The sequence below is a fragment of the Monodelphis domestica genome, chromosome 4, assembly GCF_027887165.1.
Source record: "Monodelphis domestica isolate mMonDom1 chromosome 4, mMonDom1.pri, whole genome shotgun sequence".
NCBI lineage: Eukaryota > Metazoa > Chordata > Mammalia > Didelphimorphia > Didelphidae > Monodelphis > Monodelphis domestica.
Window position 1 is genome coordinate 284,974,210 of NC_077230.1, and position 24,690 is coordinate 284,998,899.

Below are 24,690 nucleotides of genomic sequence, written 5' to 3' on the forward strand. Positions count from 1 at the left end.
CTATGTGTGTATATACATTTTATAAATATATATGTATATATATCCTAGTGCCATGTTTTATAGATTTGGGACACTCTCTGCATGTCAACTCCCTTTGTCTATACAGATGGGCATCTAAACTATAACTTGCAATCATAGAGAATTGCTTGGGACACTGAAAGATGTAGCAACTTGCCTAAGGCCACAGGATAATTATGAGTCAGGGGCAAGATTTGAACCTAGTTCTTCCTGACTCAAAGGTCAGTTCTCTCTCTGCTATGTCACGCTTGTACACAAACAGTACAAATATATACACACACATATAGGGACAGTTACATGCACATACATAAAAGGACCCAGATTTAAGTCCTTCCCCTGCTATATACTAATTCAGTGTCTATGATGAAGCCATTGAACTCCCAGAGTCTGAGTAATTCTAAGACTAAATTAATAAGGAGTTTCTGATCTGCACTGGTAGAGTTTCTTTACTAGGAGTTCGCTTTTCCTGACAAAAACACAAGTCATTAAGTACTTAATGGCCTTTTATGGACTCAGTACTCTATTCTGGGTACTTCGAGGGATGGGAGAAGGAAGGATACATGATGTATAAGACCAAGACTAAAAGCTCTATGGCAGATGCTGTTTCTTATTTATTTGTGCCTCTTTTTGAGAAAATACTATAGTTCTTTGTATATAGCAGGTGCTGAATTCATGTGTGTTTCCTGAATCAGACAAAGTACCTCATTTTGGTCTATCAGACTCTGATGGACACACAATTAACTATGCTACAGTCCAAACAAGAAATAATTATCACAAATGCAGCATAAATAGCGCTGCAGAGCATAGAATCGAGATTGCTCACAGGTCAGGGGAGCAAAGAAGGCTTCATGCAAGAGGTAGCCTTTGGACTGGGCTTGAAAAGAATAGAAAGGATTTTAAAAGGCAGAGAAGAGTGGGGAAGGGAGGAAGATATTTCAGGAGAAGGTTAGAGAGTAAAAAAAGTCAGAAGGCTAGGAAAAGATGGGATATCCTCAGGAAATCCTGAGTGGTCCATTTTGGTTGGCAGATGGGGATTTTAAAGGAAAAGAAAATGAGAACAAAGCATTAAGTAAATCTGAGTTCATATAGAAGGTCTAACATGTTGGATTTAGGAATTTTAAGTTATTTTCTTCTGGTAATAGGGAGACTAAGAAGGTGTTTGAGTAGGGTGGTCACTTGTTCAGAGTTGTGCATTAAGAAAGTATGCTAGGCATCATCAAGCTGATTTAAAGAAGATTGTTAAGAATCACTTGCAACAATTCAAATGACAAATACTGGAGGTACAAACCAGTGAGGTGGAGGCAAAAATAGAAAGAAGGAGTAAATGTGAGAGATATTACGAGAGCCAGGTAATTTAGTATAAGAAGTAGGGGAAAAGGATTATAGACCAACTCCAAGGTTTTTAGCCAAGAATTTGTTGAAGGCTTTTGCCTACTCCCACTCATTTCTGAAAGGCCTTAGCATCCTATGCTTAATTATATATCCTTTATAATCCAAAGTTCACTCTCACTATAATAAAGAGCAATTTCATACATGAATAGACTCATGGAGTATTGCTGGAAGAGGAGGATGTGGGCAAAGACTGGGGACAGAGGCAGGACTATTAGAGGGAAGACTTCCTTTTTGATCCCAGGGTTGGAGGCCATGGAAAGTTAACCAAAGAAAGCAGTATGAACCCATGTTGTGGCCTTCAGTTAGTGGCTTTTTCCTAGCAGGAAGGGAGAGAAGTTCCAATACCATTATAGAATGACCTCTGCCTTTTGCAATAGAAATAGCAATAGAGGAAATTGTATCTCAATTCCCACTCCTCCAATCGCAGCATTTATTTCTCGTTATTTTTCTTTTATCTCTATCTCCAAAGACTTCAAAATGTTTCATAAATCCCCGTGTTACCTCAGTGTGCCAGTTGTAGACAAAGGTAGCAGGGACTGGCCTTAGGCAAAGTAATGAGGTAAGGGCAATTTTTCTATGGTTTCCCTGGAAACATCTAAGGTCTTTCCCTTTCTATCAAAACTTACTGGGTCCACTCTCACATTCCCTCAGGGCTGAGTTCTTTGTGCCTTTCAAGGTGACAAGCAATTAATCTGCACGAATGAACTAATTAATGGCAGAAGGATGGAGGAGATTCTCCATGTCCCCTTCCCATACTCCACACACCCTCTCCCAGGTAAGGCACATTTTTGTAGTAGCATTTTGCAGACAGGACCATAGCATTTTATTATTTAAGGTATAGAGAGAGTCCTAATGGTGTATTACGGGGTGGTATTTCATTCATTATTGAATATGGAATATGGAATATTCATTATTCAGGCAGGGCATGCTAAGGTGGTAGTTGAGTCCCAGTGGGAAGAGAGCAGAACCAAGGCAGAACTCTGGAGGAATATGCATGCATTGAATAGGATATTCCAAAAGCTTTACTGAAGTTTTAATCTATTAGCACTTAAAATTCCTCTAAGACTTCTCAGATATCCTTAATTTGAGAAGCAGGGTGATGCAGGACCTGCTTTATCTATGAATGGGGCGAGTACTAGGCACCATCTCCCAAAGGCTTCCTGCTATTCCCTCCTCTACCACTGATCTCCACCAGGAGCCCTGAGGTATTTATTTCAAGTTCTTGCACCTTAAAGAGGAAAGGCCACTGGCCCTGAATGCAGTCAAGTGAGAAGATGCATGGAGGAGGGAGCTGGGGGCAGCATCAGGCTGTGCTACCTCTCTTCTAATTGTAACGATTCTTCATCCCTAAATGCTAATTTTGAAGTTTTCCTAGGAATTATTTTACTTAGTGTCAACACTACAGATAACGCTGTGGATAAGTTCTTTATATTCCAATGGAGAAAGTGGTCAGCATCAGCTCTAGGGTCCTATTAGCCAAGCCCCCACCTGAATCACTGTGACAGTTGCATGCCTGGTTTCATTAATGATATGGACAGTACTCTTACCTTATAGGGAAGATTAAGCAACAGAGGCCTGGCCTTCTTTTGCTCACATGAAATTCTGCCATCTCCCTCTTGGCTCTGAGCAAGCTGTTCTACCAGTTAAATCCTGGGTAAGTATGGTAAAAAGGATGCTATAGGGATGAAATTAGATCAGGGAGGCTTCTGGGCAGTCAGAGGAAGTTGTTGTTCAGTCATTTCCTATTCTTAGTGATCCCATTTGTAGTTTTCTTGGCCAAGGTACTCAAATAGTGTTCTATTTCCTTCTCCTGCTCATTTGACAGATGAGGAAATTGAGGCAAGCAGGGTTAAGTGACTTGTCCAGGGTCACAAAGATAAAGATATGTCTGAGGGTGGATTTAAATCAGGTCTTCCTGACTCCAAACCTGGCACTCAATCTACTGTACCACCTAGTTGCTCTTGCAGGAAGGGTAGGGATGCCTTTACACAAAGGGTGGCTGGTAAAAGGATTCCTATCACTTGCTGAGACCAAATGACGAGACTTAGTCAATATTACCTCTAATCTCCATCAGTAGGTCTAGGATGTTTACTTCAGATTTTTTTACCTTAAAGGATAGTATCTGCCACTTCTTTTATTACTCTGTCATTGGGTCATTTTCAAAAAATCTTAACCATCTTCTCAATGCCTCCCAAGAGATGGGGAAAGGATGGAACCTGTTTCACTGGAATAGGGAATTCCCTCTACCAGTGTAAGTCAAAACATTCTCAGCAGTACCTTCTTTTAGTCTTAGGAAGGTGTCAATAACATGGGGAAGTAAAACGTCTTCTTTGGGGTCATAGAGTCATTTTCTTTCAGGAGAACTCAACCAAAGTCTTCTGGCATCTGAGGCCAATTCTCTACTCAGAATGCCTTATTGTTATCAAATTAAAGTCCAAATTCTGGACTATAAGGATATAATGGAAAGAAAAAAAGTGTTGGAGCCAGGAGATGACTCAGATGAAATCCGACCTATAACTTATACTAGCTGGGCTACTATAATCAGGCCAATAAGCTAATCTGAGCTTCAGTGACATCATTAGTAGCCTGGAGAGGAAGGCATCACTTCACAGGACTGTTTTCAGGACCAAATATGTCAACCTTAGTGCAATCCTCTCCCGTATTTACTCTTCTCACATATTTTATCTTCCTGCCAAATTGAACAACCTAATCTTCCCTGAATATGCATACTTTACCATCTCTGTGGCCTTTTTCACTTATGTTGTTCCCTATGACTGGAGGGCTCTTCCCTCTCTTCCCCCTGTCATCTTTACTAAATCATTACTAAAATAGACTTTCAAGGCCCAGATCAAAAGTTAACTTTTGTGAAGGCTTCACTGATCCTTCCAGATGGAAGTCCACATATCTCTCTCAGAGGCTTTGTCTGATCTCATAGCACTTTATATTCCTCATCTCTGCTTTAAAATGAGAACAGGAATATTTTGGGAGTGACCCTTATTCCCCCCATTAAACTGTAAAAACACATTGAGGTGTCACTTATTTTTTCTACCCATTCCCTAGCACATAGCACATCACAGATGCATTAATATTTGTTGAATGAATGAGTAAACAAGTAGTTCTCTCAGTACGATATGAGGGAACTTTGAAGACCACTGGAGCTATGCTTTTTTTCAAAGACCTGTAAATGTCACTTTTAATTGGCCTAAAATTCCCATTATTGTTGTCCCAATATATTTTCATTAAATTTATATCTTTTTTCATTTGGTCATGTCTGAGTCTACATGATCCCATTTGGGGTTTTCTTGGCAAAGATATTGGAGTGGTTTTCCATTTCCTTCTCTACATACCTTTTACCTACTAGTATATCAACCATGTTAGTTTTAATAGATTTAGAAGCAAAAGGGTCAGGCATAATTAGTTAGATTCTCAAATAAAGGAGCTATTCACTGAGAGAGATCCAGAATTCTTGGTTTTGAATGAGGTCCTAGGTCATATTTGCTAATGGCTTCAAATTTGAGAAATTGGGGTCTGGAACCACAGCTTAGAGGGCTGAGAGAGAGAAGAGTGGCACAACTGAAAATACATGCTGGAAGCAGAAATTGCCTGAATATGGTCTGAACTCTAATATTTCAATTAATTTCACCTGAGCGAACCAAAACTCTAGGTTCCCACAATATATAAAAGATCAGAAGTCACAAAACATGGCCAATCACAAACTGAAAGAGATTCCTGACAAAAACTTGCCAAGCCCATAGACATTTGTAAGCAAAAGATGTAGCATATGGATGTGTGGTACATGTAGGAAGGGAAGAGTGGAAAAGGAATATGCATTTACTAAGTGCCTAGTATGTGCCACTTTGTTAAACATCTTAAATATATTATCTCATTTGATCCTTATAACCTTGTGAAATGAGTTCTATCATCCTCATTTTACAGGGAAGGAAACTGAGGAAAACAAGTTAAGTGACTTCTCCAAGGTCACATAGTTTAGTTGTGTCTCATTGAAAACATGTTTCCTTGACTCTCTGTCCAGTGCTCTATCCACTGTACCATGGAGCTAGTGGCATTAATACACCAATGACAGCTGTATGGTGAGCCACCATCTTTCCCCTCAGTCTATAAATATATGCTACATGCCGTGAACAGATACTTTTAAAGGCCAGCTAAGAAGCCAAATTTCTGTGACCACGTGGCTTCATGTTCTCATTGTCCAGAACTGAATTTTGTCAGCTACTTAGAGTAGGGTAAGAACAATGCTCAAAGAATAGCATAGAGATGTCAAGGGGGAGAATTAATATCTCTGAATACCATCTGGGACCAGTTGTAATATATTATGCCTGGAGTTTTAAATGATCGGAGGAAAATCCTAAAGTGAAAGAAAAATTTAAAAGCCAGCAAATATTAGTTGAGTAGAGTTCAGAATACTAAAGTCCTGATATGTAGTGACAGAGTACTTCCTTCATATCCAAGAGTTTGAATTTTTGTTGATCCTTAGAACCAAAAGGTGATTCTATGTCTAAGAGGCCAAGATAATTCATTTGTGCCCAGTAATATATAGATATAGATATAGACTTATCTAAATACAGATACATGTGCATGTATATGTAAATATATGTATTAACTTTCAAAAAAGGAAGGAAGGAAAAAAGAACCTTTTTTTTTCTTTCTTAGGCACACAGCTAATATAGTCTTCTTCTATTCCTCTGCACTGAAAAATTGCATGAAAAGAAATAAAAAGATTTTATTACCTCAACTGCTTTATTATCTATTCTCTGGCAATACCTCGAAATGGGGCTGCCTTTCTATTTGAACTGAATCTCCTTAAAAGCTAGGGTTTTTTGTTTCTTTTTATTGTTTGAACAGTATTTCCAATGACTTGTTGATAGTAGGCATTTAATAAATATTTATTGAATTTCCTATCACTTCATCTATTGCATACTACAATTGCACTAATGTGCTCCTTTGTATTTCTCATATTTCTTGACCTCACTAATATTGCTAACCACCTTCCCCTTAGTCTCCACTTCACTACACTCTCCTCGCTTTCTTCTTACTTCTCTCTTAACTTTCTTTCTCTTCCTCTTGCTTCCTAAATTTTAGAGTCCTCAAGGTTCTGTCTTTGGCTTTCTCTTTTTCTATTTCTGCAATTTCTCCCTTATTATTAATTTACTTGGCTTCAATTATCACCACTATGTGGATGATTTCCCAAATCACTAGCTTCAATTTTACCCCCTAGAGTTCTGTTCTTAGATTGCCAACTGCCTACTAACCACTTAGGGAAGCAACATGGTATAGTAGACCACCAAACGGCTCTTGAGTCAGCAAACCTGAATTCAAATACATCTCATAAGCTTATAACCTGTGTGACACTCGGGGAAAAAAAAACAACCAAACATTTAACCTCCCTGGTTCTCAATTTCTCTGTTTGTTACACGAGACATTGAACTGAATAGTCTCCTGGTTTCCAGTTTTAATCTATGATCCAATGATCTCAATCAGTGTCTCCTGGAACATCAGATCATTGTGTTCCCTCTCCCACCTCTCCTTAGCTCTCTGTTAATAGCATCTCTTTTTCTCGTATTCTGAAAGTTTCAGAGGTATCTTTGAGTCCTCAACTACAACGTTGAATTAGTTGACAAATGTAGTTAATACTATCTCTCTTCCCCTGAAATTATTCATATGACTGCCATGGGTCACATATTTTGTAGAAGCGGTGAGTACTTTGATCTCAGTCATTTTTTGACTGAGAATCTGGCCCTCTTTGATTATATTACCAATTAACTTTGCCCAAACTTGAGAGGCAGTATGCCTGAGTGTATTTGGAATCAGGAAGACCTGGGTTCAATATCACATCCTTGATTACCCAGCTGTATAGTTATGGACCAGGGAAAGGAACTACCAGCTCACAACCTGACCTGAGAACTATTACCATCTTGATCATGCTTCCATGGCCCCCTTCCAGCTGGTTAATAGCTCCCCCAAAAATAGTTTAGCAAAACCTTTCAGATACTGTAAAACCTGAGCAATTGAGACTGCCATTTATACAGGGATTGAAGTTTAAAATCAGAACTGGGATCAAACTCTGGCTGGAGATAACTCTCCACAAGCCATACCTAGGGAGCTAGAGAACGCAGTACACAGTGCTGGAGATGAAATTAATAAGAACTGAATTCTATGATTGCTTCAGATACTTGGTAGCTGTGCAACTCTGGGCAAGTTCCCTTAAATGTTGTGAGTCTTAGTTGTCTGATCTGAAAAATGGGGAGGATAATAACAGCAACTACTTCCCAGCTTGGTTGTAAGGATCCCAAAGCCCTTCAAAAAACCTTAAAGCCTTATTTAAATGAGCCAGTTATGATTATTATGATATTTACCATTGATGCGATTTACAAGAGATTTGTTATGGGTGAGACTTGCTCGTGCACATTACTCAGCCCCTTTCTACAGTCATCCAGTGGACTCTTTTGGAATCAGTCGGAAACCAACTTGCCTTTTCAGATTCTTTGAACGATGCCTGGTCTTTTGACAATCCTTTTAAAAATTAGTCAACTTAGATAGAGTTTTGCTTTGGTCTTTCTGGTTCCTTTGAAGAAGAAATGGAAAACTCCTTTATCAATTTTTTAAAGCTTAGGTTCTGGCTTCCCTGTAACCTACATTTTCTTGGGTTCTGTAATTTTTCATGACACACCCAGGCCTGACACCCGGGGATGGAGTCACGGCTCCCTGCAGTGCAAGTTTGTCTTAGACAAGCTATGAGCAACTACAAAGAGGAAGACAAATGCTTCAAAAAGCAAATGTAGCAAGCATCCTCTTTGGGAAGAAAACATTAATTACATTTTCGAAGGAGTCATAATTGGATTTTTTTTCTCCTCCCTTTCTGATAGTCATTCAGGCTATGGAGTTAACACACTTCCAACATCTTTTATTCAGGCAGTTGGGAGAAAAGGAAGAAAGATTTATTTGTAATTATCAGAAATAAACACAGTTCCTCAGAAGTAAACACAAAGGAACTGAACCTGGCTTGGGTCCCACCTCGTTAAAGATGCAAATTAGGAACAGGCCATCAAAACCGGAGGTTTCACTAATCCTTTCTCAACAATGTAAATCGTCAAATTAGCCCCCGGTTCAATGGCATCTGTGGTGCATAACATTGGGCTTAATACAGTGGATCCCCAAAGGAAGGACAGCCTCCACTGGGTCTCTGTCATTGTCATGGTTAGTATTTATTCCGAGTCTTGAGGGCACAAGACATGTTGACTTAAAGCCTGTTCCAGTCTGCTGTCATCTTATTGTCTGCCTAACCTATAGAGCTGTCCATTTCTTGATGTCATTCCATCTGTGTTTTCTCTCCAAACCTTCTGGTTGGTTTCCAGTTGATCAGCATCAGGCTGTCCCTGCAGGTGCTGGCCCCAGGTTCCCTGAAGCAGATGTCTGCAGATCATCAATTCTAAATCAGACTGTGCAATTTGCCTTTGGGGGACATGACAGTTCCAAGTGCCACAATATCATGGAAAACAAAGATGGAAACCAGGATGTCTTGCTATCCTGCCGTACACAAAAAGACGGCGTTAGGTAGGAAGGTCTCCATTCCAGACTTCAGAGCTATCAGTTACTTGAATAGACATCCTTTATCCTAGGAACCTCTTGAGTAACTTTGGGGAAGACTAAGCCTCTGAAGGCCATGTCTATGTTTCCTAAAAAATCTAGATTATCTACTCCTTGAATAATTTGCTTTCACAACAGATTTAACTACTAAATAACAGAATCTGGATTACTCTCCAAATCTTCTGGCCTAGCCCATGATAGGGACCCAGATGTATTTTCAATCACAGATTGACTTGATCTTGAATTAAAACAGGACTATTCCAATGTCCTGAGCATATTTCTGAAGATTCCTCCTTCTCTCCTCTTTGCTGATAGGAAAATAACTTTTGTTTCCCTTTGTTTTAAAACTTTCAAGAGGTACCTTCATTCCTCCATACTTATAATCAGGTCACACTCTCCTTCTGAGCCAGTGTTCTCATAGCTCCATTTATAAGCTTTCTATTTTTCTCTCCTACCCTTTTCATCCACAGATAAATCCCATTTCAATAAGGACCCTCTTTATTGAAGGAAATCCTTTTATTACAGTCAAATCCAGATGCCTATATATGAGATCACTAGCCAATGGGCAGATTCACAGTCTTGTTCTGTTTGGAAGTATGTGTAGACACTGGTGGTATATGAAAGGAGAATTCATGTTTCCCTATGGATTTTTTCTATCTGTATGGGGACCTTTTGGCCAAGCAAACAGTATAAGGTCATTGGATAGAGACTGTATCTAATTCTATTTTTACTAGTTCCTTCTGTAACATGTTGCTGGCACTTTGTAAATGGTGAATAAGAATAAGAATAACATTTCCCCTGGGAGATTATTCCAATGTCTCATCACTATTTAGAAATTTTTCATAAAACTCAGCCCACATTTTCCTTGATTTAGTTTCATCCCATTAAGTTCGGCTATGCTATACTAAATAGTATGGTTGATTTGAATGCTTTGCTCAAGGCACGAACCTCTATTTCTCAATCCATGTAGCTTTAATAAATTGCTTTGCCTTAAGCTACATTATCATTTGGATAGCAGGAAGAACTGGAACGCTAACTTTCTGTTTAAGATCCCTTATATTCAATTCTTATGGTTTTTTTGCACATCTTTAAAAGAGAGTAGAGTGGTAGATTTTCCTCAAATCAGAAAGTTCACTACCCCATTCCTTTCGCCCCCATCCAAAGTCAGAATGAGGACATTATTAGAAGATAAACTCAAATCCATTTCCCCCATCCCAAACTCACCATTTTTAAAGCTCTAACACATTTTCCATCTCGAAGCAACATTCATGTTTCTCTCAAAATCATCAGCCAAACTAAAGCACTAAGTACCAAGTATTTAGAAAATGATTTGGTTCTTGTGCAGTCTCCAGTCTAATTTACATCAGCCACTTTGCTTTCTTTCCCAAGCAACTGCTTCCACCCTCCCTGAAGAACAGAGGGCTGGCTTTTTAAAAGAATGAACTGTTTGATACAGAACAAGTTTGCCACCAATTTGCTTTGCAAAGAGAACCCATGGTGATTTAGTGGATGCATCATTCAAGCAGAAATCAGAAAGCCCCAGTGGAAGGATTGCCCAACTCTTAACCAAGTCACTTAACCTTTGTTCTTCCTTGTTCCTACCTAGAAAAACTGGAGTCCTAAAACCTGTCCCCAAACCACTTCAGGAAGAGATTGTGAAGGTGCATGAAAATATCTCTGAAAAGAATGTTCTAGGCAAATAGCCTATGTAAAAAACCTGTGTTCATTATTCTTTTTTCCCTTCTTTGAAAACAAAAATGTAGCATTTTTGAAACCTCTTGTCAAGTGTAAGAAAAAACCCCAAACAAAACAAAACAATCTCTAAATTTAACTGGATTAAAAAAAAACTAAAGTGAAAAATGAAGTGGTGGGAGGGATGAAATTAAGTCGGCCCTACCTACAGTCTTTGGATATACAATAATGATGCAAAGTTTAGTTTGGGAGTCAGAAGCACTGACATTTAGCTTTAGCTCTTCTACTAACTAGCTGTGTGAGCATGAGCAAAACACTTAGATTTTTTGTTGTTTTTTAACATCTACCAGGAACATGAGTATGGCTGAAATGTTCAAGAGAATTCAAGGAAGCCACCAGTTGGCAGGCCTGGTCTTGTCTAACAGAGTTCTCTACCCAGAGATGCCAGGATACATTTTTGGCAAAATTGTGTATTACCTAGAAATTCTGAAATGTGAAAAAAAAGTCCTTTTTGAGCATGAGAAAGGAATAACATAGAGATAAAATGGGTTGACCCTGGGCTCAGAGCCCAAAAGTCATTCAATGAATTATGTTTAAAATGTAGCAAATCCCCTGAAGTCTGCTTCAGCCTGGAAATCAAGTTGGCACCATTATTTTGGTAATAAACCCTTTATTTTAAGCTTTTTTTCCAGAATGTACAAAAGAAACACTTGATAAAGCCATTTAAATTGTGAAGGGTAATTTGACTGTTATGTTAGGATTTTCACTGGATTATGCAGTGAGGTTTCTTCACTTGGAATAAGCTCTCTCTGTTTTCCTATTGATTTGGAACGTCTGGTTTATGAAGAGCTAGGATTGTTTGGATGACTGACAGACCAAATACTGCAGTTAAAAGCAATGGCTTTGTTCTAGAGAGTAGGGCAACAACACCTGGGCATATTGATAGGGCTATGGCTCCAAAATCTAAAACAATCCCACCCCCATCTGACAGAAATGGAAAGGAGACATTCATGGGAAGTGTTGTTATTCATCAGAATGTATACTCACAGCTAGGACTTTATAGCAGGTAGAGTCATTAATCTATATTTTTGAAGCAGGTTTCTTTTCTTTTTTAAATTAATGTTTTATTCATGCTTTCTGTTTTCATGTGACAAGATTTTCAGATATACTAACAACCACCCATTCTGTTGATTTTCTTAAAATATGCCTTTTGGAGGTGTAAAAAGGAATTCCTTCCTTCCTTCCTTCCTTCCTTCCTTCCTTCCTTCCTTCCTTCCTTCCTTCCTTCCTTCCTTCCTTCCTTCCTTCCTTCCTTCCTTCCTTCCTTCTTCCTTCCTTTTACCATAGAAGTGTGTAGGGATTAACCAGTCCACAGTGACAGGAAATAGAAGCCATAGAGTTAGGAAGGAGAAGCCATAGAGACAGGAAGTAAGGTAGGAAACAAGTATATAAAAGGGGTCAGCATTAGTTGGTGGGGGCTGCCAGTTATTAAAAGCTGCTCTCTTATTTTGTCAAATTTCCTAATTTAACCCTTACAGAGGTTTGGGGAGATATGCCACATATACCCCATCTATCTCTAGAAGGCAACACTTCTAGCACTTCTAGCATAGAAAGTATTCTCTTCCTCCTTCCACATTTCTTTTCTAGAGTTGTTCTCTTCCTTTAAATTCAACTCAAACATCATCTTCTTTATGAAGTCTTTTGCTAATTCTCTCCCTCCTTTAACTCTTAGTGACCTCCCTTCTAAATTAACTTGTATTTAATGGCTTCATATATATTTGTATTTATCAATTTTACATTTCTGATATATGTATGTATGTACATATATAAATATACATAATATATACTTGTTTTTCTTATTCAAATATAAGCTCCTTTCTAGCTGGGACTGTTTTATTCCTTGTAATTGTATCTCTTAGCACCTAGCAAAGTGCTTTAGACATAGTAGGGGCTTATTATATGCTTCATTGGATTGAGGAAATTCATACTGACAGAGCACTTTAGTAACAGCCCCCCAATTCTTTACCATGGTTTTAGCAGTCTTTTCTCACAAGAGGTAGGCAATGTAAGTGTTATTGCTCTTGGAGTCAGGTTTGTGATTGTTTCCTTTCCCAGCAAGATATTCATCTGGTACACCTGGAGGAGATGGCCCAGAGGAGACTCTTATCAGACATTCAATATAGTCATTGTGTTTTGGTGAAATTTAAGTGAGACTAGGGCAAAATGATAACATGGAATTCAGGGTGGAACTACAGTAAAGATGGAGATTTGGTCACCTAGAAAAATGTGATCAGGGCTTTTGGAGATTGTTGGATAGAACCAAAGAGAGAGAGAGAGAGAGAGAGAGAGAGAGAGAGAGAGAGAGAGAGAGAGAGAGAGAGAGAGAGAGAGAGAGAGAGAGAGAGAGAGAGAGAGAGAGAGAGAGAGAGAGAGAGAGAGAGAGAGAGAGAGAGAGAGAGAGAGAGAGAGAGAGAGAGAGAGAGAGAGAGAGAGAGAGAGAGAGAGAGAGAGAGAGAGAGAGAGAGAGAGAGAGAGAGAGAGAGAGAGAGAGAGAGACTAACTTAAGAGTTCTGAGTTCCTTCATTGCCTTCCATTGCTGGATATGAGGATATGACCCTTTACAGGGTTTTGGAATGAATGGGAAAATCCCAGATCAGAAGCCTGGAAGAAGGGGAAAAAATCATCAGGATTTGGGCTTGTCTAATCACCAACAACCAGTATTATTTGATCTGGAAAGAATTGGGGAGTTAAAAATAGTTATTAGAGGGGATTGCTTTATATAGTTTATATTTTTTCATCTTACAACTAAAGAAGTGCAGAGACTATGGATTTTATGATTTTTATAATATAGCAGAGGATGAGGGAAGGAATTTTTGAGTGTGAATGGGAACTAAATAACTGAATTAGGATAAATCCATATTAAACCCTGAAACTAACAAGCCCAGTATCAAAACTTGAAAAAATATCCAAAGGGTAGTCCTAGAGCTAGAGGAAGTTGAATGTTACCCAAGAGGGCTCCTTCATTTTGGAGAGAGTATATAACTACTAAGGATGAGCATTGATTAAAAGTTCTTAGCCATTACAATTGAATAGTATTAAAACTGAATAACTTATGATTAAATATATATTTTACAAATATGGAAGTTGAGGTTTAGAGAAGGTAAAAGGCAGCAGCTTGCCCCTGGTGACATACCTTTCAAATAAAAGGGCTGGGAGTTGACACCCTGGACTCCTTTGACTCAAGAACATTTTTTCCATTATCTTATTTTGTCACAATAAAGAAGTTTACATTTTTAAAAAGAGTAGTTTTATTCATATTGAATCCTCACAGGAAGGGACCGTGTTCAACTCAGGGATTCTGGGAGACATAGAACAATTTAGGTTAAGAATGTAATTATGAAAGCAGTGTTGAAGTCACGTTTTCCTGGATCTGGTGAAAAATGGTTAGAATAGTTTCATCACAACTGCACTGACTTATCAAATTTGCCTAATGTCTCAGTGTAATAAGATCACTTTACTTTGATGGAATGATAGAAGAAAATGAGAGGCAAGAAGTTTTAGTACTGGGTCCTAGCTAGTTTGATCTGTTGTCAAAAACCTCCCTAGGGATGTGGAAACAGGAAAGTGTAGATAAATAATTGGATACCATTTCTCCACCACAAGCAACCCTGAGACTATTATGCTCAGTAGTCTATTGATTGGCTGATGGCATGCTACCATTTTAAGGGACAATGGATTAAGAAAGAGACATAGGAATTAAGAAGTATTTATATTAATGTACCAGAGTAGCTCAATAGTAAAGCTTTTTTCCCTTAGGTAGAGTAGAGGATAGAGCAATGAACCTGTAATCTGGAAGAATTGAGTTCAGATCCAATCATAAGCACTTTCTATCACTTTGACCAGGATTATGGTCCATTAATCTCTTCTTATCTTTGCTTCCTCTTCTTCCTTAGTAAAATGGTGAGGATAAGAATAGTACCTTTCTCCCAGGATTGTTTTGAGGATAAAAATGAGACAATATTTGTAAACCAAATTTGTAAACTAATTTTGTAAACCAAATTTGCAAACCTTAAAGTGCTCTTATATACATATTAGTTATTATTATTGTCCAGGGCAGACAGGTGCCACAATGGATAGAGGGCTAGGCCTGGAATCAGGAAGAGTTAAGTTCAAATTTGGGCTCAGACACTAACTAGGTTTGTGACCTAGGCAAAGTTGCTTAACCTCTGGCAGTCTTGGTTTCCTCATCTGAAAAATGGGGTTAAATCATAGTATTATCTACCTCCAATGTTTGTTGAGAGGATAAAATGAGAAAATATTTATATAGCATTTGCAAATTTTAAAGCAGTATATGCATGCTAGCTTTTAGCTATTATAACTAATTAAAACTATTATTTTATGATCACTTTCAAAGACCTATTAATTCATAAACAATATTATAAAGAGTGGTTAGATTCTTAGGCTAATTCTTGTTTAATTTATAATATAACTGAACTATAATAATAATGGTATTTGCCTTACCTCAAATTGAAGGAAAAGGGCCAATGGGGGAAGGGGAGAATTGTTTTAATATCCTCCATCCTTTATTTATTCCATTCCATATCTTTTTTTTTCTCTCCTACCTCTTAATGTGGCTCTTTTCAGGTTCAAATATGTTCAATGACCTCATACTGCCTTGAGGACACATACCCCATTTTCATACTATGAAGTATGTCTTACTCTCCATAATGCTCCATTCTCCAAAATTAATATCCTAAATTGAAACTACCAACTCTTTAGTAGCCCAAAGCTATTTTCTCAACTGTTAGAAGAAAAATGTTTTGATTTAATTAATTCACACTGAATTATGAATGATTGGTGCTCTCTTCTCATTGCTATTGATGTTTTAAAAAAAAAGATGATTATGAACCTAAATGAATCTCCTAATTTCTGGAGTTTCCTGGAGTTTTCATGAAGTAAAGAGAATTTTTTCATTTTCATTTTCCAAGAAGAGATTTTAGGGGCAAAAAGGCCAACCCTAATTCTTTAAAATCTCTAAATTTAATTTCACATAGACCTATCTGAAGAGTTTTGCTGATACTAAGAGGCTAAAAATTTTTGTGAGTCATTTATTTTGTTTAAACCCTTCCTTTCTGTCTTAGAATCAATACTAAATATCATTTAAAAGAAAGAAGTATAGTAAGGGCCAGGCAATTGTGCTAAACGTCCTTGCCCAAGATCATTCATCCAGTGTCTGAGATCAGATTTGAACCCAGGACCTCCAATCACTAGACCTGGCTCTCTATCTACTTAGCCACCTACCTGCCCTTAGGAGTTATTGATGTCTGATATTCATAAGCCATGGACTATTTATTGAATATATTTGGATTTCTTAACCCCTTTTATGTCATAGACCCTTGTGGCAGACTGATGGAACCTATGGACTCCTTGATATAATATTTTTTGTTTACATTGATCCTTGAAATTTATCCATGTACCCTTTGATAGTACATGAACCCCAAGTCAAGAACCTCTGTTATAAATGAACTACTGAAAAGGGGAGTTTGTTCATGTTAAATAGGGAGGGCAACATGGTATAGTAGAAAATATTATAGAATGGATAGAAAGCTAGTCCTGCTGTCAGGGAGACCTCCATTCAAATTTTGCCTCTGACACATACTAACTCTGGGACAGATCTAAGTAACTCTTTAAGACTATCAATTTGAAAAAAGATAGAGACTTACACTGGTAGAATTACTTTCCTCATCTGGGAGTTCCTTATACCAGATAATTTATTGATTCAGATTACACAGATTTTTGTATATCTATATGAAATATATCTTCAGTCATATTGATAGAGTGGGCAAAAGAGCTTAGAAAGGCTATATTATTTTTATATGAAGGGAAAGTGTACAGTTATCCTAATAGGATGCATCGAGATTAAAATAAAGAATATATATTTGACTATTTTGTACATTTATTTCTGTGCTAGTTACAAAACAGACACTCCAGCAGCAATATAACATTACAATTTTGAAGAAAGGGCCTCACAAAACTTCATTAATTCCCCATTGCCTACAGAAAAGAAAAAATAGTTATAATTTTTTCAAACTAAGTTTTTATATAATACCAACTCATTTTTCAAACTTATATATTATCAAGTTATGCCATTTATATATATTTATATATTTTAAATTATAAATCATGTACAATATATATTATATTTATATATATATTTTAAAATTATAAATCATGTACAAAATTATTTGTATAGCAAGTGTCTCTTCACTCTTTCCCACATTTACTCTTTGCTTATACTATTTTAAAATGTTGGGAGGCAGAACCAAGATGGCGGCTTAGGAGCACCTAAAGCCATAACCTCTCTGAATAATCCTTTCAAACCAATATTCATATCATGCTTCAAAGCAAACAGAAATCTAAACCCAAGAAGAAGAAGAATTCAGGAGACTCTCCTACTGAAAACAACTTGAAAGGTAGGCACAGTCCCTCTATTTTCAGGGGAAAAGCGAAGGCAACCCCCCCACCCCCATACACACACACACATTGAGATATCAGCTATTTAGTTGTGTGAGCCCAGTCACAGAGACAGCAGCTGCAAGGGTTTGCCTTTGGCCCACCACAGGTGGCCCAGGGTTCTGATAACAGCTGGCAGGAGGAATTTTGGGGGCTACTAGCCTAGATACTCTTCCTCACCCACTGTATGGAGTCCTGATTGCATAAGACCCAGCTGAGACTATAGCTGTGAGGGTTCATCTCTGAACCACCACATGTGGTCCAGAGCGATACTGAGGATTGGCAGGAAGGGACTGGGAGCCAACTGGCTGAACACCCTCAGTTCAGTTGCTACAGTAAAAATTTGTACCAGGGCAGGCCAGTTCAGCAGATTAGCTCAACCAGTTGAATCTACTTTACCAGCAAAGGATTGAGAAAAGATAAGATTCAGCCCAAGTAAAGCAAGAGGGACACTATATGGCCCATAGGGCAGAAGAAGAAAAAAGTAAATAAAATGAGTAAACAAGAGAGAAAAAAAGATACAATGAGCTTCTTTGGGGGTAAGGACCAAAAAAAAAAAAAACAGTGGATAAGGATAAAATCCAGGAAATCAAAGCCTCAAAAAATTAGAGAAGTGTATACAGACTATGGAGGAACTCAAACAGGAATTTAAAAATCAAATGAAGCTGGTTGAAGAAAAATGACAAAAGGAAAATACCTGGAAAAGCAAAATAGTTCATCCAGAAACAGAGATACAGGAATTGAAAGCCAGAATCGGCTTGCTAGAAAATGATACAAAAAATTGGAAGAAGAGAAGGATGACTTGAAAGGAAGAATGGACCAAATGGAAAAGGAAAATCAAAAGGCCTTGGAAGAAATTCAGTCTTTAAAAATGAGAACTGAGCAATTACAATCTAATGACCTCACTCTACAAAGACAAAATCAAACAAAATCAAAAGAATGAAAAAATTGAAGATGATATGACACACCTCTTTGAGAAAATAATTGATAGTGTAAGAATCATTGGACTACCTGAAAATCATGACCAAAAAAACAAACATACAACAAAAAAAGCCTTGACATCATACTACAGGAAATGATCGAAGAAAACTTCCCTGAAATCCTTGAAAATGAGGGCAAAACAAAGACTGAAAGAATTCACAGATCGCTTCTGGCATTAAATTCCCAATTAACAGCTCCCAGGAATGTCATAGCCAAACTCAAGTAACTCCCAGGTAAAAGAAAAGATTCTGCAAACTGCTAGAAAGAAACAATTCAGATATCATGGAGCACCAATTAGGATTACATGGGATCTGGCAGCATCCACAATGAAGGAACAGAAGGAATGGAATAAAATATTCTGGAAAGCAAGGAAATTGGGTCTACAACCAAGAATTAACTACCCAGTAAAACAGACTATATTCTTTCACGGGAAAGTATGGTCATTTAATAATATCTAAGATTTCCAAGCATTCCTGAAAATAAAATATCGAAATGTCCTTCCACTTTGTGCCCTCCACCATCCCATTCTCATTTCTATCAATCTTATTCTCTTAGAATTTAAGGTGACATGAAGCTCCATTTCTATCTTTTATCTTTTTAAGGTCAGTCTAATCATTAGGCCTCTTTCCTTTACTAATTGAAATTCCTGTACTACTTATTGATATCACTCAACTAGCATTTATACAATACCATGGTGCTTTGATACATGAGCACCTTAAGTCACAAGCAATTTGAGATACAGGCAGTCATGACTGGGATTTTTTGCTTTAAGTAATGAGTGGATATTTGAATCACAAGCTTCTGCCACCCTGCAATAGATAATCTGAACATTTGGTTTCACAAGTTGCATGAGGCTGTCTCTTCTAGTTCAGTGTTTATCTGGTCGTTCAAGTTTATGTATTGAATTTCTTTTGCTTTCTTCTTTGTCTGTAATAAAGACAGTTTTTGGGGCAAATTTCTTAATTTAACCATGGGTCCTGAGGATGGAGGAATTGAAGGAGTTACAGAAGCAGCAGCATATGGAGGTTTTGCTAGAAGTTAGTGGGGAGGAGCCTGAGGTGGGTGAGGTAATCAGTACAAGCAAGATGAAGGAAATATTGAGGATTCAGGAAAATAATTAAAGTTTATTGAAAAGACACACCCCCAAAAAGTTGCAACATGCTGTGCGTTGGAGCTGTGTAATGACACTTGTTTCACACATTATCAAAATGTTCTGAAAGGGAGAAAGAAACAAACTTCCATGGAAAGGTTTTTGTTGAAACAGTCTCAAAGTGAAATCAAGGAAAGTGTGACCAAACAGCCAAAATTCATTGAAGAAAATGATAAGTAAAATAGATAAATAACAAGTTTAGCAATAAAGTTACATATCATAAGTAATGTGTAACGTCAATTTTGCATTTAAATGTAATGCTACAAATATAGAGTAAGTAATGCTAAGCAATTGCACACAAAATGAAAACCTTCTCTTCCAGTGTCTTCGCCTGATCTTGAAGGTAAATAACATTTCATAAGCAAGTTTATTTCCTTACATTCTTTCTTATTATCTATAAACATATTTACTTGTTATTTATAAAGTGACATTCATATTTAGAAGTATATAAAACAAAAAAATGTGTTTTGGGGGGCCTGAACAAATTAATTGCATTTCAATTAATTTAAATGGGGAAATTTTATTTGACACATGAGCAAATTGACTTACAAGCTTGGTCATGGAAAAAAATGAAACTCATGTGTCAAGTTATCACTCTACTGCCTTACGTAACTTAAAAGAAAACAAAAAACCCCAACACCTTACGTTCTATCTTGGAATCAATACTAAATATTTGTTCCAAGACAGAATAGCTATGGAGTTAGGTGTCTCACCTAGGATCATACAGATAGGAATTGTCTAGGACAAATTTGAACCTAGGACCTCTTATCTCCTTGACTGGCTCTCTATTGAACAAGTCACCTAACTGCCCAATAGTAACTTTTCTCCTCTACTTTTTGAATGCAATGATCACTTTGCAATGCTTTTTTACAATAATGCTATCATTAAAAATAACCATAGAAACAAAAGTCCATTCATTAAAAGAATCATAAGATCCCGAGTATTAGCTCTGTGACCTCAAACAGGTCACATAAAGTCTTGCTTTTCTCCTCCAGAAAGCAGGGATGGTTATACTTGTAGTATTTGTATCACAGGGTTTTTACAAGGCTCGAATAACATAATGTATGTTTGAGAGCTTTGTAAATATAAAATATTACACAAGGGTAAGCCATTAATCAAATATCTGTATCTCACATAGTATGTAACACAATGAATGAAATCAAATTTATTAAGCATATACTATGTGCCAGGCATAATGCCTTGTAATTCAATTTGAAAAACACTCATTATATATCTATGTGCAAGATAAAATCAAACAGCCCTTTCAATTCAAGGAATTTACATTCTTATTAGTGCTACAACATACAGATTGACAAATACAACTTCATTTCAGAATGGAGAACAGACTATTTTGGTGGGGCTCAGGAAAAAGGTTCCCTGAGGATATGGCATCTGAGATGAAGCTTGAAGGAAGAAGACAGAGATTCTGAGAGAGAGGATGAAGAAGAGTACATTCCAGACAGGGCAATGATTTATTTAAACGGAGGTAGAAGGTATGAAATTAAGTTTAGAGGATCATTAGGAGAGCAGTTTTGCTTGAACATAAAACATGAGAAAGGAACTAATAATGTAAGAAGCTATTCTCACCCCTTAATTGATCCTGCATAGGCTAGTATAGCCTATATCTATATGTCTATATAGATATAGAGATAGAGATAAATATAGATATAGATATATCCTGGATAGGATAGGATAATCCTGGAAGGCTTAGAAGTTTGTTTCAAGTATAAAAGGGGATTTGAAAGTGTTTTCCCACAACCTTACAGCGATATATGACTAAGTTACTTATTCAGCTTAAAAGGATGATGATATAACTATGATGTATAATATGGCTTATGTAATACCAGAGAGGAAAAATCTTGTGACTGGCTGAGAGAATCAATCACACTTGTGGGGTCTATGCATAAAGGAAATAAGTCATTAGGTTGTTGAGAAGTCTTGTCTTAGGACCACATTGACTTTATGAGCTACTATGATTTGCTCATAAAGTCAACATAAGATGTTTGCTATGAGTGCTGCTCTGATTAGACTGTGTAGCATCCTAATGAGTTAATAACTGACTAGGCTGTTATGTATAGTCCAGAAATAGCCAGTTCAATTAGGTCTGCAGTTCCCTGGCTTAAAGAAAATCAAATTAAGAAGTAACGTTTTCCAAATGCCTTTTTAAGCACAATATTAAATTGAAAACTCTTATAGGACCTACAACAGAGTAAAGAAGGAAAGAGAAATTACCTATTTGGAAAGTAATGAGGACCAAGAGAGAAGTAGATAGCAAATAAGCTATTTTGTGTGTGCAGGTATTTTTGAATGGGCTGATGACCAAAAGGTCTGTATTCCAGAGTTGTGATTAACCTCTAGCATATGAGTTTTCTTCCCTCACATGCTTCGCTTTGAGATTCATGTAAGCATGAATTTAGCAATATCACAATATTGAGGGCATTGGAGGGCAGGTGTGACCAAAGTTTATGTGTAGATCATGATTATTATTATTATTAAAGTTAGTTAATGCAACTGTGAATACCTGTTATATTATTATTGATTTTTTCTGGATTTAAGCAAATTGTTATGTTTAAGATCTAAGAGCATCACGATTGTGAAAAGTTGGTGAATAGAAATGTATTGATGGGGGTTCAAGAGCTAGACTGATGAAGAGGAGAGTACATTTACCATCAAAGTGTTTCCCCCTAGGAGCCTGATAAAACTTGAGTGATAACCATGTGGTGGGCTTTCTCTAGGACCCTCGATCTCTTAATGTGAAAACTGTTTGGAAATATTGAAGCAGCCAAGAGAATGAATGAATGTCCGCATGCCCATGTGAAAGATAAGACCACTCTAGTGAGGGTGGCCATGCATCCCACTTAGTCATCTTTATCCTATAATGCATAACTGGAAGGGACAATTGAGGCCATCTAATACAACCTGTGTGAGAGAGAAAATTCAGAGCCGTTTGGAAGGAAGGCCTGGTAGAACTGCAAGGATTCTATCAGCAGCAGGGGCTGGGCATAGAGAGAAGGTTTGGAACTCTGAAAAGAAAAAAAAAACTCAGAGAATCAGTTGGCTCTGCTCTCTTGACTGAGACGTGCTAAGGAGAAGGTGCATTCTTTGACTGGATCCCAATCCCAGAAACCTTTCTCTCCCTGAAACCTGATCCCAAATGCTCACAGATCAACCAGTGGGCAAAGACCTGAAGAAGGAAGTAGTCCACAAGAAGACCTGTCACTGCTGTGCAGTGCCAAAAGCCAGGGGCTCAGACCACCAAACCTGAGTTGTCTAACTTTGGGGGGGAGTTTATCTAGATAGGGATCCCTTCCTCCCTCTTGGAGGCTTAATAAGTATGTGAGGCAGTGGATTCAATACTCTACTTGGAGTCAAGGTATCCTGAATTTTTTTAATCCCAATCCACCATCCATTTCACCTTGTCCTTCATATTTACTTTCATAGAATAAACCTATTATCAAACCTTTTAACTGACTCAAGCCTCAGTGAAGGGCAGTCACAGCTGAGGGGGGAGAGAAGTGACCTCTCTCTCTTTCTCTCACTCCCTATAAGGAAGGAGCTTATCATTTGGGAAAAGCCTGGCAATAGACAGAGAAAAGGCAGACAGAGTGAGGGACCATAACCACAGAGGACTGAAGGGGGGAAAAACAGACTCACCCACCTTCTGTCTCTTGGCTTAACCATAATATCATCTCCTCCTCCTTTGTCCTTGCCTTGAGGGAGGGAAGACTCCATTCTTTCCCTCTCTTCTCTCTCAATACCCCTATTATTACAAGTGGCACCCCAGAGGGTTGGAAGAAGCCATTGTCAACTGCCATTTTTTGACAGTTGAAGTTCCCTGGGCAGAGCAGCCATCTTGAGAAGCAGTTCTTAGGCAGTTACTACTTAGAATCAGACATCTTGATTCTAAGTAAAGAAGAGCAACAGTAAATAAGAAACAGGGATAGTTAGAACAAGAAAGAAGTATGTTTCAAGTAGTGTTTTGGATGATGGTGATTGGGTCTATAACGGCCTACTGGGGATACTGCTTCATATACAACGCTATAGTGGTCATGATAAATGATACTACAGGTACCATCTTTAATATGACCACATACTGGAATAACACACCGCTGGAACTTTCAAATTTATGGCAGACTCTCCCTCCACTTTATGTGGCTCTTATAGCTTTTGGATAGGCAGAGACTTACATTGAGACAGGGGCCAGGATTATAATGAGCCAGAAAGCAGTTAACACTTTGGTACTTGATAACTTTATTCATGAGGCTTTATTCATATAAATTCCAATACTTACTGAAATATGCCAAGAATACATGATGAGAGAAAGAGAACATGGGAAAGGGGATTGAAATAATGGGTGGGGAGGTGACTAAAGAAAACTTGACTGATAATACTAACATGGACAAGGGTTCTGAGACATCTAATATGGTCCCATATACTATAGGGGTTCCCAAACTTTTTACACAGGGGGCCAGTTCACTGTCCCTTAGATCATTGGAGGTCTGGACTATTAAAACACAACAGCAAACTGAACAAATCCCTATGCACACTACTGAAGGTGGTGCTGAGCCTGTGACACTGTGGACTGCTATCTGGGATAGCGGAGGCTGCAGTGCTCGCTGTGTTGGGTCTGTCACACCTTGCACAGGCCCATCACCGCCACCACTATACCGGGCAGCAGTATACACAGTGCGGAATCCCCTCCCCCAGATCTCCACTCACCATCCTGACATCTTCCATTGTGCAGCCACATAATCCTTTGCTTGGCACCTCGTTCTCATTCATTTACTCTCAGAACAAGGCGCCACACAAAGGATTATGTCACCGGAAGTAGTACTGTATGTGAGTGATGCCACACTTTGCGGTGCCACCACATAGAGTGCTCCTCTCACTGACCACCAATGAAAGAGGTTCCCCTTCCGGAAGTTGTGTGATAGGGGTTGGATAAATGGCCTTGGGGGGCTGCATGTGGCCCGTGGGCCATACTTTGGGGACCCCTGCCATATAGTCATCCTTATGCTACAATGCATAACTGGAAGGGACATTTGAGGCCATCTAATACAACCCCATTATTTTATAGATAAAGAAATAGACCCAAAGATGGTAATTTGCTAAACATTATGTCAGAAGTGGAATTTGATCCCATGACTCAATATCCTTTGATTATTTCTACTTTATGATGCTTCTGTGTAACCTTCTGTCAGGATACAAAATTGGATGACTAGAGAGAATGTGATGGGCTTAAAAAATAAAGGAGGTTGGATGTGAAAAAGGCTTGGAGGGGGATCAGAAGAGTCAGTTCTGCTTTGAATACATTAAGTTTGAGAGAGAAATGGTATATT

The 24,690-nt window shown here is 38.0% G+C and overlaps 1 protein-coding gene and 1 long non-coding RNA gene across 8 annotated transcripts in view; both read right to left on the reverse strand.

Annotated features, from left to right (window-relative positions):
* The window catches only part of OPCML (opioid binding protein/cell adhesion molecule like), a 1,618,997-nt gene that overhangs the window by 438,626 nt on the left and 1,155,681 nt on the right, over nt 1–24,690 (reverse strand). The gene's annotated exons all lie outside the window — the stretch shown is intronic.
* On the reverse strand, nt 15,788–24,412 carry LOC130458724 (uncharacterized). 2 transcript variants are annotated; one of them, XR_008918113.1, is made up of 3 exons: nt 23,006–24,412; nt 22,271–22,374; nt 15,788–16,761 (listed from the first exon to the last, which is right to left on the reverse strand). It is a non-coding gene; the product is annotated as an uncharacterized LOC130458724 (long non-coding RNA). The 2 variants fall into 2 exon arrangements; XR_008918114.1 differs by having other exon boundaries at nt 23,010–24,407.